Raw genomic sequence first — 13,960 nt, forward strand, 5'->3', positions numbered from 1 at the left:
AATATCCAGAGATTTAATATTTACTTTTTTAAAGAAACAAGTAAAAATCCTACAATTGTGGCGAAAAAAGCCATTGCCCATTGCATGAAAAGAAGCAAACTAGCAATGATAACAAATAAGCTAACTTCTCTCTCGTGAACCGTGGAGATGAACTATGATATAATTTTTTGTATAGACTAAAGAGTTTAATCGATCAAACAAGTTTGACGCTGATAAGAAAACGACGCACATCTGCATTCATACATGTATAGCCGACATATAGGTCTTTCGTCGATAGTTATAAATGCATCCTCGTAGGAGCAGATAACTGACAACCACAGTTGACTCGCAGTCACTCGCTGTTATGAATTTAAGGTTTTTACCTTAATTTTTATCAAAAAATTGCTTGCCGAACACAAATATACACACATACATTTTCTTCGCTCTTTCCTCAGGAGGGAGTGGGAAATTGGGAAATTTTCGGAAAAGCGGTCAATTTCGGTAAATCTCAAATCACAGTCACTCGCTGTTATGAATTTAAGGTTTTTACCTTAATTTTTATCAAAAAATTGCTTGCCGAACCCAAATGTACACACATACATTTTCTTCGCTCTTTCCTCAGGAGGGAGTGGGAAATTGGGAAATTTTCGGAAAAGCGGTCAATTTCGGTAAATCTCAAATCACAGTCACTCGCTGTTATGAATTTAAGGTTTTTACCTTAATTTTATCAAAAATTGCTTGCCGAACCCAAATATAAACACATACATTTTCTTCGCTCTTTCCTCAGGAGGGAGTGGGAAATTGGGAAATTTTCGGAAAAGCGGTCAATTTCGGTAAGGACGAAATCCGCCATTTTTTGGCGTCATCAGATATCTAAGGCCGCGCTTGAGATAGCCGCTCCAGTTATTATAGAACTCAATGGTTATAGCATTCCCCCATTTTCTGGCATATACAACCATTGAGTTCTATAATAACTGGAGCGGCTATCAACTTAGATATCTGATGACGCCAAAAATGGCGGATTTCGTCCTGCCGCTGAGATTTACCGAAATTGACTGCTTTTGACCTCCTGAGGAAGGGTGAGGAAAATGTATGTGTATTTGTGATTCGGCAAGCAATTTTGTTGAAAATCAAGGTGAAAACCTTAAATTCATAACAGCGAGTCAACTGTGGCTGTCAGTTATCTGCTCCTACGAAGATGCATTTATAACTATCGACGAAAGACCTATATGTCGGGTACACATGTATGAATGCAGATGTGCGTCGTTTTCTTACCAGCGTCAAACTTGTTTGATCGATTAAACTCTTTAGTCTATACAAAAAAGTATATCATAGTTCATCTCCACGGTTCACGAGAGAGAAGTTAGCTTATTTGTTATGATTGCTATTTTGCTTCTTTTCATGCAAATTGTAGGATTTTTACTTGTTTCTTTAAAAAAGTACATATTAAATCTCTGGATATTTACGGATTTTCTGTAATTGAGTTTCATATGAAATTTCAAAAAGACTCAAGTCTGCATAGGTTTGGTATATGAAAACAAACAATATTGTATAGAAATTATTTTAAGTAACCTTTTTGTGATGTTTTGAAGTGCAACTGCATAGTTTTGGTAAATGAAAACAAACAATATTGTATAGAAATTACTTTAAGTAACCTTTTTGTGATGTTCTGAAGTGCAACTGCATCAAATACTTGTACTACATCTAATACTTGTAAAGTTGTAGCACATTTTGATTTTGTTGTATTGATATATGATTGTAAATGATGATCGTCCAGGTTAATAAAGTCCTGAGAAGGACTGTTTTTGATGTTGTTGACTGACGTTTCGACAACCTTAGCGGTAGTCATCTTCAGAGTCAAATGAGGAGTAAACGTCAGGTTAGCCGTATTCGTTGTCTGGTTCTTACGTCATTGTATTGTGTGTACAGGAAATGTGCAGGAAATGTGTATTGTCAATGTGGATTAGTGTGAAGTGAAATATTTTATTTTTAGTTGTGATGTGTGATTTAGGTGTGACGTTTTAGTTGTAGTGTGTGGGTGTCAATTGTGTATTGTCATTGTGAATTAGTTTGAAGTGTAATGTTTTAGTTGATCGTTTGTTTGTATTGTGAATAAGTCGTTTGTAAGGTGCCGGTAATTGCTGTGATCTGTTCAGGGGGGTTTGTTCCAAGTTGGTATACCAACTTTCTAATGTAAGCCGTTGTCTATAGTCAGTACTGTAAGTGATGCATTTTGCCGAGTCCCAGTCAATGTTGTGCTTTGTGATTCGGTGATGTTCGGCAATGTGATTAGTTTTGTCTTGTTTCTTAGTAGCTCGTTTCTGCTCAGTAAGTCTTATGTTTAAGTTCCTGCCAGTTTCCCCGATATAGGAGGCGTGGCAGTCGGAGCAGTTTATTTTGTAAACTGCACCTTGTCGTTCGTTGGGTTGTTCTTTGTCCTTTATGTTCGTTAGTACTTGTCGTAACGTTGTGATTGGTTTATGTGCGACACGTATGTTGTATGGTCGTAAGATAAGCGAGATAGTCTCAGACGTACCTTTGATGTAAGGTATCGTTGCTGTTGTCACTGAGTTGTTCGTTTCGTTGGGTTCGTTGGGTTTGTAAGTGTTGCGTTTGATAAAGTCAGAGTTATAGTTGTTTTGTCAAAACATGTTTGAGATAGTTGTTTTCGTTTTGTAGAGCGTCCGGTGAATCACATATGATTTGTGCACGTCTTGTTAATGTTCTGACTGTGTGGCTTTGTGTGATATAGGGTTGTAAGATGATTGTTCTGGTAGTCGGTCAGTATGTGTTGGCTTGCGATAAACTGTTGTTCGTAGTTTCTGATTGTCATTTTTACCAAACAGTCGAGAAAAGGAAGAGTATCGTTTGCTTCGACATCTTTGGTAAATTGTATCACACATCACAACTAAAAATAAAAATATTTCACTTCACACTAATTCACAATGACAATACACATTTCCTGTACACACAATACAATGACGTAAGAACCAGATAACAAATACAACTAACCTGACGTTAACTCCTCATTTGACTCTGAAGATGACTACCGCTAAGGTTGTCGAAACGTCAGTCAACAACAACAAAAACAGTCCTTCTCAGGACTATACCAACCTGGACGATCTACATTTACAAACATATATAACTATGAGAATATCAAGTGTACGCTGCTTGAAATTTTGCGCAAGTTATTTCAAAATAGGTGGCAGAAGTCTTTTGGAATACTTGAATTTCTTTTGAAATTCTTCACTAAATTAGAGAGCGAGGGAACTCTCTAGTTTAGTTAGAATATTGTAAAAATCTTTTATGTGCATGTTTTGTGTTTTGTGCATGTTTATGATCATCTGCAAACACCGAAGAATGGAAGTCGAAAATTTTGCCTTCTCGAAACATGCCTTCTTTAAATTTTAATATCTTCTCCAAAAATAAGTAATAAATATTGGTTTAACTTACTGCAAGAAGCGTTGCTTGACAATGACAGGTTACGGCAATGTGGTTCTGAAAGAAATTGAAGCAAAGAAGATTTGATGAACGATACAAACAAATACATGCTTACATCTCTGTTCTGCTATTCTTGATCTTATCGACCTCTGCATCTGAAAATACTGAGGAAAAAGTTGCAGTATGATGAAGCAAACAAGCAAACAACTGACAAACAAACACATACCGCAGTCTCAATCTTCATCGTTCAGTGCCATGAATAACTGTAAGAATAATGTTAAAATACAATCATGACGAACTGTAGGAGCATATAAATTTTCAAAAACCAGTGTTTGCAGACGATCTGTCGAAATTTCTATCAAAACTGGTACTTTACGATGATTTCCAGAAAACAGCTGTAAACTGCAAACATTTACAGGAAAGGTTTACTTTTATGGCACAAAAGTTACTGTCAGATTTTTCAAACGAAGTCAATCATCTCCATTGAACATAATGGACAGACGAGCATTCATGACGAGCCCTCAAGTTGGATTCGAAAATTTGGAAACAGTTTCCTCTCCCGAGGAATTATCTTTATGATTGCAATAGTTCTATACAATCATACAAAATAGCTATTTTGGCTAAATCATTTACCAAACATTAGAACATCACCGGAAGTTAAATTTTTTATTGCTTTGTAGACACTGTTATAACATCCCTCAATATTATAACAGTGCAATCATAGGCACAAATAAACCATTAAATATTCAAAGTAGACGGCTAGTCTGACTGGCTCGTGATAATCATTTCGCATAGATGTTGAGTTTAAAGATTTTTGCAATACTCTGCCAGCGTATTGCAATTTCTCTTTTCAACCATGATGATTGATTTAATGTAAATTAGATTTTGTTTTAATTTTACACAAGATATGAGTGCAAGAAGCACTCTTATATTAACATGCTCTAAAGCATGTTAACTGATTTGTGCTAACATCTACAAAATTACTCCATGGTATATAGAAGCGCCAGTCAGTTGTTGCACAAGTACAACACATCTCTTTACTACCAAATCCCTCAGTTATTACCAAATCAAGCACGTGTCAGAACTAGGCAATAATCAAACATAAGCTAGCTCTCTGTTGGTCGGTCGAATTATTGATATGGACAATGAAGAAGGATGTTTTTGGGTCGAAGGATGATCTGTTTCTTCCGTTAGCAACATCTTGAAGTCAACTTTGTTGTCTAGAAATATAGAATACGAGAGAAATGAATTGATTTTTCAGTATCGGAAATCATCGCACCATGAACTTATTATGTTCGTTAATAAATCACTAATCACTTTGGTTACTTCTTAGTACTTTAACATGGCTCTCTGATCAAATAATTTAGTATGTTCAGCATCATAAATTATTGTGACACCCTGGCTCTTGCGTTCACTTCATTGCCATCTTTTCTTATTATCGTCAGTGATTCTTAACCGTGTACACTTTTAAATTATTTGTTTTAAAATTGAGTTTCTTAGCCTGTGGCTGTCATAGAAAAATGATTTTCTTCTTTTCAACTTCCAATGGCAAAGTTACACAACGAGAAGGTGCTTTTGGTGCTGTCTTTGGTCATACTAGTCTTACAGCACAAGCAAAAGTGATTATTAATTGTGAAACAAGACAGAATAAATGAAGGATTAGAATCAACATGAGCATAAACAAAACAATATTCAAAAGAATTTCCGTTTTCCTGGTCTTTTAGGTCTCATGAGAAAACAAAATTGAATGCATGGTACATACGAATAGAATAAGCATAAACGATAAAACTTTATTTCTTTTTCTCTTCAGAGTTTACACAGAAAGACATGGAAATCTTCTTTCGTTTTCTCTTGTTCTTTTGTGTTCTTCTTTCAGCTAATGCCTAACACATTTCCTTAAGCCTGTGTAATGGTGTAACTTCGGAGTGGGTGGGAGGAGCTTTAGGAATAAATTTGCCCATAAAAAGCGTGGTGTTATTTTTATGTTGTTTCCTAAGCTGAAAGAAGTATAAAATATTGAAAAGAAGAATATGATTTTGATGTTTTTCTGTAAACCCTCGAGAGAGTCATAAGCACGCTCGTTGCTTATGCTTGTGATTACGTAGACGTTAATGTTCCAACTTTTGCTTATTGTTTTCTTTAACACTTTATTGACACTTGACACAACATTCAAAAATAGATATATTCTATTCAAACAGTTCATGAAAAAAATTATTGCTTTGTTCAGACAGTTGAATTGGCTGGATTTGAACAGGACGTTCTATACGAGAAGGGATTACGTTGGTTTTATTCAGTTATTTTGGGGATGATTGACGTATTATCAGTGTACCGTATGTCAAAAAGCATCCTATGGTGATACAGGTGAGCCATCACCCCTCAGATTAAGCTCTAGGATATGTTTGCTACAATGACGGAATCGTTGTAACAAAGTCTTCTGTTCTTACTTCATATGCTTCATCTTGTTTTATACAGTTTTCCAAAATGACTCAACTGTAAATATTGTAAAACAAGCACGATTAAAAAGCGTGTATATAAATTTGTAAAAATTTAAGAATTGCCCAAGAATTTGTCCAAACAATTAATTTTTTGAGAAATATCCAGAAATTTCCTTCAAATAGGCCATTCTTTTCTGAGAAATTTCCTTAGAAATAAGACCACATTTGACCATCGTTATCATGTTAACTACTTCATGTAAAAGTTATATATCGTCTTCCAAGAAAACAACATAACAATTTTTTAATTTTTAAACCTCACAAGCATTCGTTCTCCGCAAGAATATTTCTCTCCACATATCTGTTGTAAAAGAGTGAAAGACAAATAATATTTTAAAGAACATATAAAGTTTTTTTTGAAAGCTGAAACAAGGTAATAAATATATATGTTATTGTTATGCCTGAGTCTGACTTTGAGTTTCATAGCGGGAAATTGAAACGATATTTATTTTTTATTTCTACGTAGCAAAGATATTTAAGTTTTTTTTCCTACACAGCCAATATTGTGAATAATCTTTTGTATAACATCTCTAACTAAAGCAATATCGTTAAAATGGATAAAGTTCAAGAACTTTCTGAAGCACTGCCTTTACCAAGTCAGCCATTCTTAAACGTCGAAGTAAATGAATGCAAAGAAAGGTTAGTTCATAATATGAACAAAGGACTGTATGCAGAAGGATATTGAATTGCATTTCATGTAATAATCTAGTTGAGTGAGTCTGTGTTAGTGAAACCATGCTACAGGTGAAACTAGGTAATGAACAAATCATGTTTTGTTTTGTAAAGAAACTTGAATAATTTTAATATGTTACTAGATTGACGTCACTGGTCATATGTTGTGCTTCAACAGACTCACTTCTTCAAATACCACTGTGCTGTCAAAACGTGAACAAAACCATTTATTCAATTTAATAATAAGCATTAACATCTTAATAGTATTTACCACTTTATTTTAGCACTATCCCAGAGTATAGAATTATAAAGCTTGTCAAAGACTTTCTTATCAACATGAAAACAATTCATGGCGACTCATGTTTCGTAGAATTTGTTGATCCTTTTTAATGGAACATGTCAAGAGCATAACTATTGTGTATGACACAGATAATTTTTCAACATATGGCAAGGTTATTGACCCTATGATCAGACAATATTTACTTTCGCATGTGTGAGAGTAGGTTGTTCACACCCCCCTGGTATGTCACACATCCCTTTTTGTTGAACCCCCACGGAAAAGAAAATGCAAGAACTCCTAGAGGATTGACTTAGTTTGATAATGAAGATTTACATGAAGTACATATTTCTGTCAAACCTTCATAATTCTTTTAACAGATAATTGATTTGAAAAAAGTTATGCTAAAGTATCATGTCTATCAACTTCATGATGGGGGGCATGGATATGAAGAACTTGAAGAACTCCATCTTTTTAAAATCACTCCCAAACAATGACATTTTCAAAGTATATATTAGTCACGTGTTTGAATCATATTTTAGAGGCGTGGATTTCAACATCATCTCGTGAAATAAAGTTACCTTATTACATGGTAAGTTAGTTTCCTTGGTAACCAGACGTGAGTCCTTGCGTCATCGTCCGTCACGTGTATCTTTTTACGAATCAAATTAGATTCTATTTTTGCGTGTGTTGACTTTGTAACAACTCTCATCTTAACGGAGTAAATCTCTTATCACTCATAACATTCAAGATTGAAAAATCACATATCAAAGTATTGATAAGAATAAGTTAGCTACAATCAGATAGAATGAAACGCGAGAGACGTGATGGTGTTTTAACGAGCCAACTATTAAATGACGTCAAGGCTACCATGTTTGTGTACCGCTGTGACGTCACTCGAAAACAAACAACGAAGCCAATCAAACACCAGCATTTACCACTCATAGTACATCATGTTTGTCTTCACGTGATCTACTGCAAATATCCAGAAGAATGAGTTGAGCTTTTCTTTAAAACTTTCACAGAGCCAACCGGTACTGGTGAAACATCCTTATGCAAGGCGCTTGCTCAAAATTATCCATACGACTTTCTAAAAGGTAAAAACACTACATTTTATTTTGATGTTACGTAAATCGCAATCCATTACTATCCATGTGTGTACTGCAACTAATATTGCCACGTAATTTTATTGTTATGTCGTGAATTATAAATACAAAGTATAATCCGAAAAAGGACATGTTGTAAACTCAACATCAAATTTAGAAAACAAGACGATTAAAATGTAAATATTACACTTTCAATTGTTTTGCTTTGTAACTTTTATTTAAGTTTACAAGATGTTCTTTTGGCATTATCTTTACTTTGTTTTTAATGAAATTGTCGTCTACCTAAGGATTATGAACTATAAATTAAAGTGTGTTTCTACTTTTGAATCCTTAGATTTAACTATGGCCAGCTTATTGAAATAAACATTCACAGTTTATTTTCCGAGGTAGGCATCATTTTGAATAGCTCAAAGCAACATCACCGAGTGCGAAAATCCTCTGGAACCAAAATTACATTGCCATAAATTTTCCGTGAAACCTTTGTCGTCACCCCCTGTCAATATAAAATGCACGGCTCACATCAAAATATCAGTTCAGAAAACTGACATTTATATACCTGGGATTGAGATGTCGTTGAAGTTAATAAATCTAGTTCCGTATCACAAAATGATCATATCCAATTAAAAATAGCATCTGTAATTTAAAATGTACATTGACATTATCTTTCCCTACAAACAGAGTGGAAAGTTAATGATGAAAATGTTTCAGAAAATTCAAGAGTTTATTGACGACAAATAAGCTTTAGTTTGCGTTCTTATCGACGAGGTAAACTTTGCTTAAACATTTCTTTCTTAATGCTCATGGTCAGATAGATGAGAAATCATTTACTATTTGTGTTTCTTGTTTCACAAAATACCCGAAGCACATGTACGCTTGTCGGTAATGTTTAAGGAAAATACCTTTGCTATCCATATCTTTTACTTCTGAAGGTTGAAAGTTTAACATCGGCAAGAAAATCTGCGTTGAACGGACAAGAACCTTCAGATGCCATTCGTGTTGTGAATGCATTTCTCACTCAAATTGACCATATAAAACTGTAAATGCAAAATATAAGCAGAATATGCATTTCGGCGAACATTGCGTTCTCATGGATTTTTTAGTGAACTAAGAGATTGTATTCGGTTATATGAACGGCGAGGCCAGCCGGCAGGGTTGTTGCGTTATGTATTATTTAATAAAATAGAGACTTTGTAGAAAATAGTTCTAAAGATAGCAAATACCATAGTAAATGGTAAAAGTAATATAATAAGTTGATAGTTCTTACAAGAACTGTTGTAAGTAAAGAGCACTAACCCAATAGTTCTAAATTAAACGACACGATGCATTTCGGCAGACTACTCCTCAGGTGTCAACGTCTGCTGAATGAAAATTTACAATCTACCGATATTTATAATGCCAAGACAACAGTCTTTATCAACTTATTATATTACATTTACCATTCACTATGGTATTTGCTATCTTTAGAACTATGTATTATTTCTTTCTCTACAATGTTGTCGCTTTTACAGGAGTAAAAGCACGAAAATATTTATATGACATGAACAAACTTGCTTGATGACAACTTTGCTCAGTCAAATACTTATTATCTATCAATTACGTATTTACAGAAGTCTTGATTTGAACTACATTTATGCGTTTATTTGCTAAACCTAGTCTTCCCCAATGTTGTTTTCTTCTTATTTCAGACATCCTAATGTAATTATATTGACAACATCGAACATAACTAGAGCCATAGACGTTGCGTTCGTGGACAGGTTGAAAAATATGTTTGTGACTCGAAAGTTTTTTAATTCACTTTCTCATCTAACTTCGCTATTTGTTCGCCCACAGAGCCGACATCAAACAGTATATTGGTCCGCCATCAGCCAAAGCTATTTACAAAATTTACCATTTGTTTGTATGTAACTTATGTCTTCTTGTGCACGTGATCAACGAAATGGCTGCCGGTCAATTATGTTTTCTGGCCAAAGGAACGCCGAAATGGCTTACCGCAACCTATCATCATATACAATATAAAACAACAATTTGCCTCGTGAAGTATATCCCTCTTCTCAGTACTTTGTACCTTTACGTCTACTGCTTTATTTCCATACCACAATATAGTCGTTTGTGCAAGTTATACAAACATGTTGCTTAAATAGAGAGGTGTGCAGCTATATAGAAATTGATTGCAAACGATTGCATTGTAGATAATTTTTAATAATCAAAATTAATGTTCACCGTTTCATCACAGACCAGTATCATATCACCAGCCACTCAAATTTTGGATTTAAGGTACAACTGAAAAATACACGAAATTTTATTTTGACGAAAATTGACGGTGTTTGTTAGAAATTTTTGTTCACTTCTATGTTGATGACATGGTTTTCTTTTCCGATGTACAACTTTTTCCCTATTTTCCATTGTAGCTTTGTCGACAACGATGTAACACACTGTAGTCTTGAATTAAAGAAGATAGCCGAGTAAGTGAAGTAGATGTTTGTAGATGTAGATCGTCGAGGTTAGTGGTGTCCTGCGAAGGACTGTTGATGTTGATGTTGACTGACTTCTTAACAACCTTAGCGGTAGTCATCTTTAGAGTCAGCATCAACAACAACAGTTCTTTTCAGGACTTTACTAACCTGGACGATCTACATCTACAAACATGTAACGATACTCCCATGTTCAAACCTTTCACTTTAAAGTAAAGTGATGTCACAGAGTAAAATAAACATTTCTTGTCTTAGTTTATGGTAAATATTATGTCACCCAGTCTTCATGTTTTCAAGTTAGTATTCTTCTCGTTTTACAAAGAAAACGAAACTACGCCGGGGATTTTCAGAAGTTGTCTGAACCTTGGCAGTATGTTCTAGTTTCTTTTATGAGAAGAATTCTTGTAAAGAAAAAAGACAAATTTTGAAAGGAAAAAACCCCGTTTTCGGTCCATGCTTCCCGATACCTTCTTAAGCGTAAGGCACTAAAACGCGGCATGTTAACGTTTCGGTAGCAGATTTCGGCCCCTCCACGCTATCCTACTTGGGAGATGCAATAGCAAGCTTCCGCCCATCAGACCCGAGATCACCTGCGATAGGCTTTGCTCGGGGTACGCAGGAGAGTGCGGTCGCCACCGAAGTGTGGACCCTAAGCCACTGCATACTATATCGCACCCAGCTTCCACTGCTAGTTGACATCTACTATATGAAGCTATAGATTTATATTTATATATACAAAATTTAGAGGCTTACGAAATTTGTGGTATTATTAAAGTCACAACTGCGCATGCCCAGATAATTTCTTTGATAATTTGCGATTAAGTGGGATAATTGCCACAGATGTAGTGCAAGTACATCTAGTTAGTCGTTGCCATGACTATAAACAATTAGTCGAGTGGGCTGGGAATGCTCGAGCGCATGCGCAGATGATTTCTCCATTAAATTGTTACTAAACATGCTATTTACTTCAAAATCGGGGCTAGTAGATGCAATTGGTCGTCGCCATGACCATGAACATTGGCAGCCAATCAATTTAACTGCGCATGCTCAGTTGATATCTTTAATAGTTTGTTAATAAGCAAGTTATATACTCCCTAATTGATGCTAGTAAATGTAGTTGGTCGTTTCCATGACTATCAACTCGGACAATTGGTCAAGTGGACTTTGCATGCTTGAGCGTGCTGCGCATGCCCAAGCGTACTGCGCATGCTCAGATGATCTTCTTATATTTTTGTGACCAAGCGATTAATTACTCAGTAAGTGATGAAAATAGGTCCAGCTTGTTGTTGCCATCACTATGAACATGAAAAATTTGTTAAATGACTAAATTTCTCATTATGATTGAAATTTATGATTTCCCAATATCGGACGAAGTGAACCACAGAAGGATTCAAGCTTGTTCTGTTTGTCATTGCCATGATTGTAAACTCGAACAGTTTGTTGAGTTGTTTGTGCATGTTCAGATGAGTTCTCAAATAATTTAGGACTGAGGTTTAAAATATACCGTCTTAATACTTGCAACATAAATAAAATTTAACTTTGTATTACATCTACATTTAAGGCGTAAAGATGTTTTTTTCTTTGTTATCGTAGTCAGTAGTTATCAAGTAATGGACCACTCTCAAATAATCACGAATATTGGTTGACTTTTGGTTAGGTTTCTTTGGGAGGCCCTTCTCCTTTGAACTTGCAAGGAGCAGTCAAGCGTCTCACTGTGATAAACCTACGAAGTATTCTTTCTCTCATTTTCTTGTTTAGAAAAGTTATCAACTAAGTGGTCGAACTCTTCGTAAACTACCATTCCTTGCACATGCGCTGTATTCGAAAGTAAGTAATACGAATTAAAGCCTTCACCCGTGTTCTTTGTTGTACATGCATGTACTTATATTGTCCCTCAAACCTACGTAATAGGCACAAACGATAACCTCAGAAGAGTTTTGAATAATCTTTCAATGATTGTTGACAAGCAGTTCAAAGAAAAAGAGAATCTTTGCTCAGTTGGTGAAGAAAAAAGCGTGCAAGCGTGATCTTTTTAACGATTGTATACTTTTTATACATTCATAGAAATCTTTTGGATATGCTTTGTTGAAGATTAAGATTTTTTTATTTCTCAATTTAAGTCAATTTGGTAAGATAGATCACAAAGTTTGCTAATTTATATTGGTACTTTGAGACTCCTTACATGACGTTTCCCCAACACACCCGAGGTCAAAGGCAGCAATGTGTATAGTTCGTTATTGAGGATAATGTGTAGATTATTTTAAATAGGGAAGGATATTTATACGATATAGTTAATTGCAACTGTTTAATTTCAACGTATGTTTACATTAAATTACATCCTTAAGCCAACTTTACTAATATTGATCGCTATTTTCATGTTATACATCTATAATCATCTTGTTAAAGATTTGAAGCTCTGCTACGATAATACAGGTTTGTACTGCTATCTCATCTTTGTTTGTTGCCTATCTGATAGCATGTCAACTCCGGGGACCAGATTTTTTATCGAGATTTATATGACATTAGAGATTGTCGTACGTCAGTCTAATATCTTGAGCATGAACGATATGTTGTTGAAAGATAAGTTTACATATACTCTAGCGTAGTGTCTTCATCAGGAGTGATCGAATGTTGAAACTTGAGTCGCAATATGCTCCAGTCTTATGATTTGTCAGGAGTGATCTTTTATTGAAAGTTTCGCTAATGTTATTTAACCATGTTATCTAAAACTTTATCCTCCATATGCATGTGAAACATGTTTTACAAATGCATGTGAAACTCGTCAACACTTTGTTACGGCATTCGTAATATCCGTGACAACGTTAAAATGTTTTTTATTTTCTCTACAACTTTATACCAGCATATTGCATGTCATATCAAGCTTTCCTTTGATTTGACGGGAAATGGTTTTTATTCACTCTTACATCTTCTGCCTTTATAATTAGTCGATCTGTATTTCTAAACTAATATTTACAAATGCCCCAAGAGAATCTTTTTATTTTATTGGCTCTCTTCTACAAATACAATACCATGTCCGACTATTTGATTGCACGAATTTTTTAATTTGATCACGTTTTTTTGACACGTGTGTTTACCATGGGAAAGATGGATTGCTTAAATGTACCTAGTTGTTTAGACTACTTGGATCCATAGTTATCCTGTAATGTATACTCTTGTGAAACACCAATGAGCATACGTAGTGTGTCTTCTATAACCTCTATTCTTGTTCTCCACTTCATCATCTATCCATATTTGTTCTTTTAGTTCTCAGCTCAACACAACCCTTGTCTGAAGTTCCTAAAACCTTGATCTACCCAAGAAAGATCTCTGGTGGTAACATGTTAGGTATGGCTAGTGGTTGGTCATCGTCATTGAGCCTTGTGACACCAGTTCAGTATACGTTAATTGTCCTGAAGACGTTGAGGAGGTTGCTAGTAAAGCGTCGCCTAAACCAGAAGTTAGTTTTCATGGTATGCTAACGGATTACGCAAACGTTGTTAGGAATAAGTTCACATAAAATGG

The 13,960-nt window shown here is 35.0% G+C and overlaps 2 long non-coding RNA genes and 1 pseudogene across 4 annotated transcripts; all 3 read left to right on the forward strand.

The window, feature by feature from the left end:
- Positions 1–5,661: 5,661 nt before the first annotated feature.
- LOC124443291 lies at positions 5,662–7,394 on the forward strand. Of its 3 annotated transcripts, none has more exons than XR_006947599.1 (5): positions 5,662–5,781; positions 6,178–6,285; positions 6,453–6,551; positions 6,728–7,036; positions 7,242–7,394. It is a non-coding gene; the product is annotated as an uncharacterized LOC124443291 (long non-coding RNA). The 3 variants fall into 3 exon arrangements; XR_006947600.1 differs by having other exon boundaries at positions 6,728–7,002; XR_006947598.1 differs by lacking the exon at positions 7,242–7,394 and having other exon boundaries at positions 6,410–6,551; positions 6,728–6,940.
- Positions 7,395–7,401: 7 nt separating this feature from the next.
- Positions 7,402–10,512, forward strand: LOC124441620 (annotated as a pseudogene).
- Positions 10,513–12,378: 1,866 nt separating this feature from the next.
- On the forward strand, positions 12,379–12,884 carry LOC124443313. Its single transcript, XR_006947623.1, has 2 exons — positions 12,379–12,479; positions 12,845–12,884. It is a non-coding gene; the product is annotated as an uncharacterized LOC124443313 (long non-coding RNA).
- Positions 12,885–13,960: the final 1,076 nt, after the last annotated feature.

The sequence above is a fragment of the Xenia sp. Carnegie-2017 genome, unplaced genomic scaffold (genome assembly GCF_021976095.1).
Source record: "Xenia sp. Carnegie-2017 unplaced genomic scaffold, XeniaSp_v1 HiC_scaffold_20, whole genome shotgun sequence".
Taxonomy (NCBI): domain Eukaryota; kingdom Metazoa; phylum Cnidaria; class Anthozoa; order Malacalcyonacea; family Xeniidae; genus Xenia; species Xenia sp. Carnegie-2017.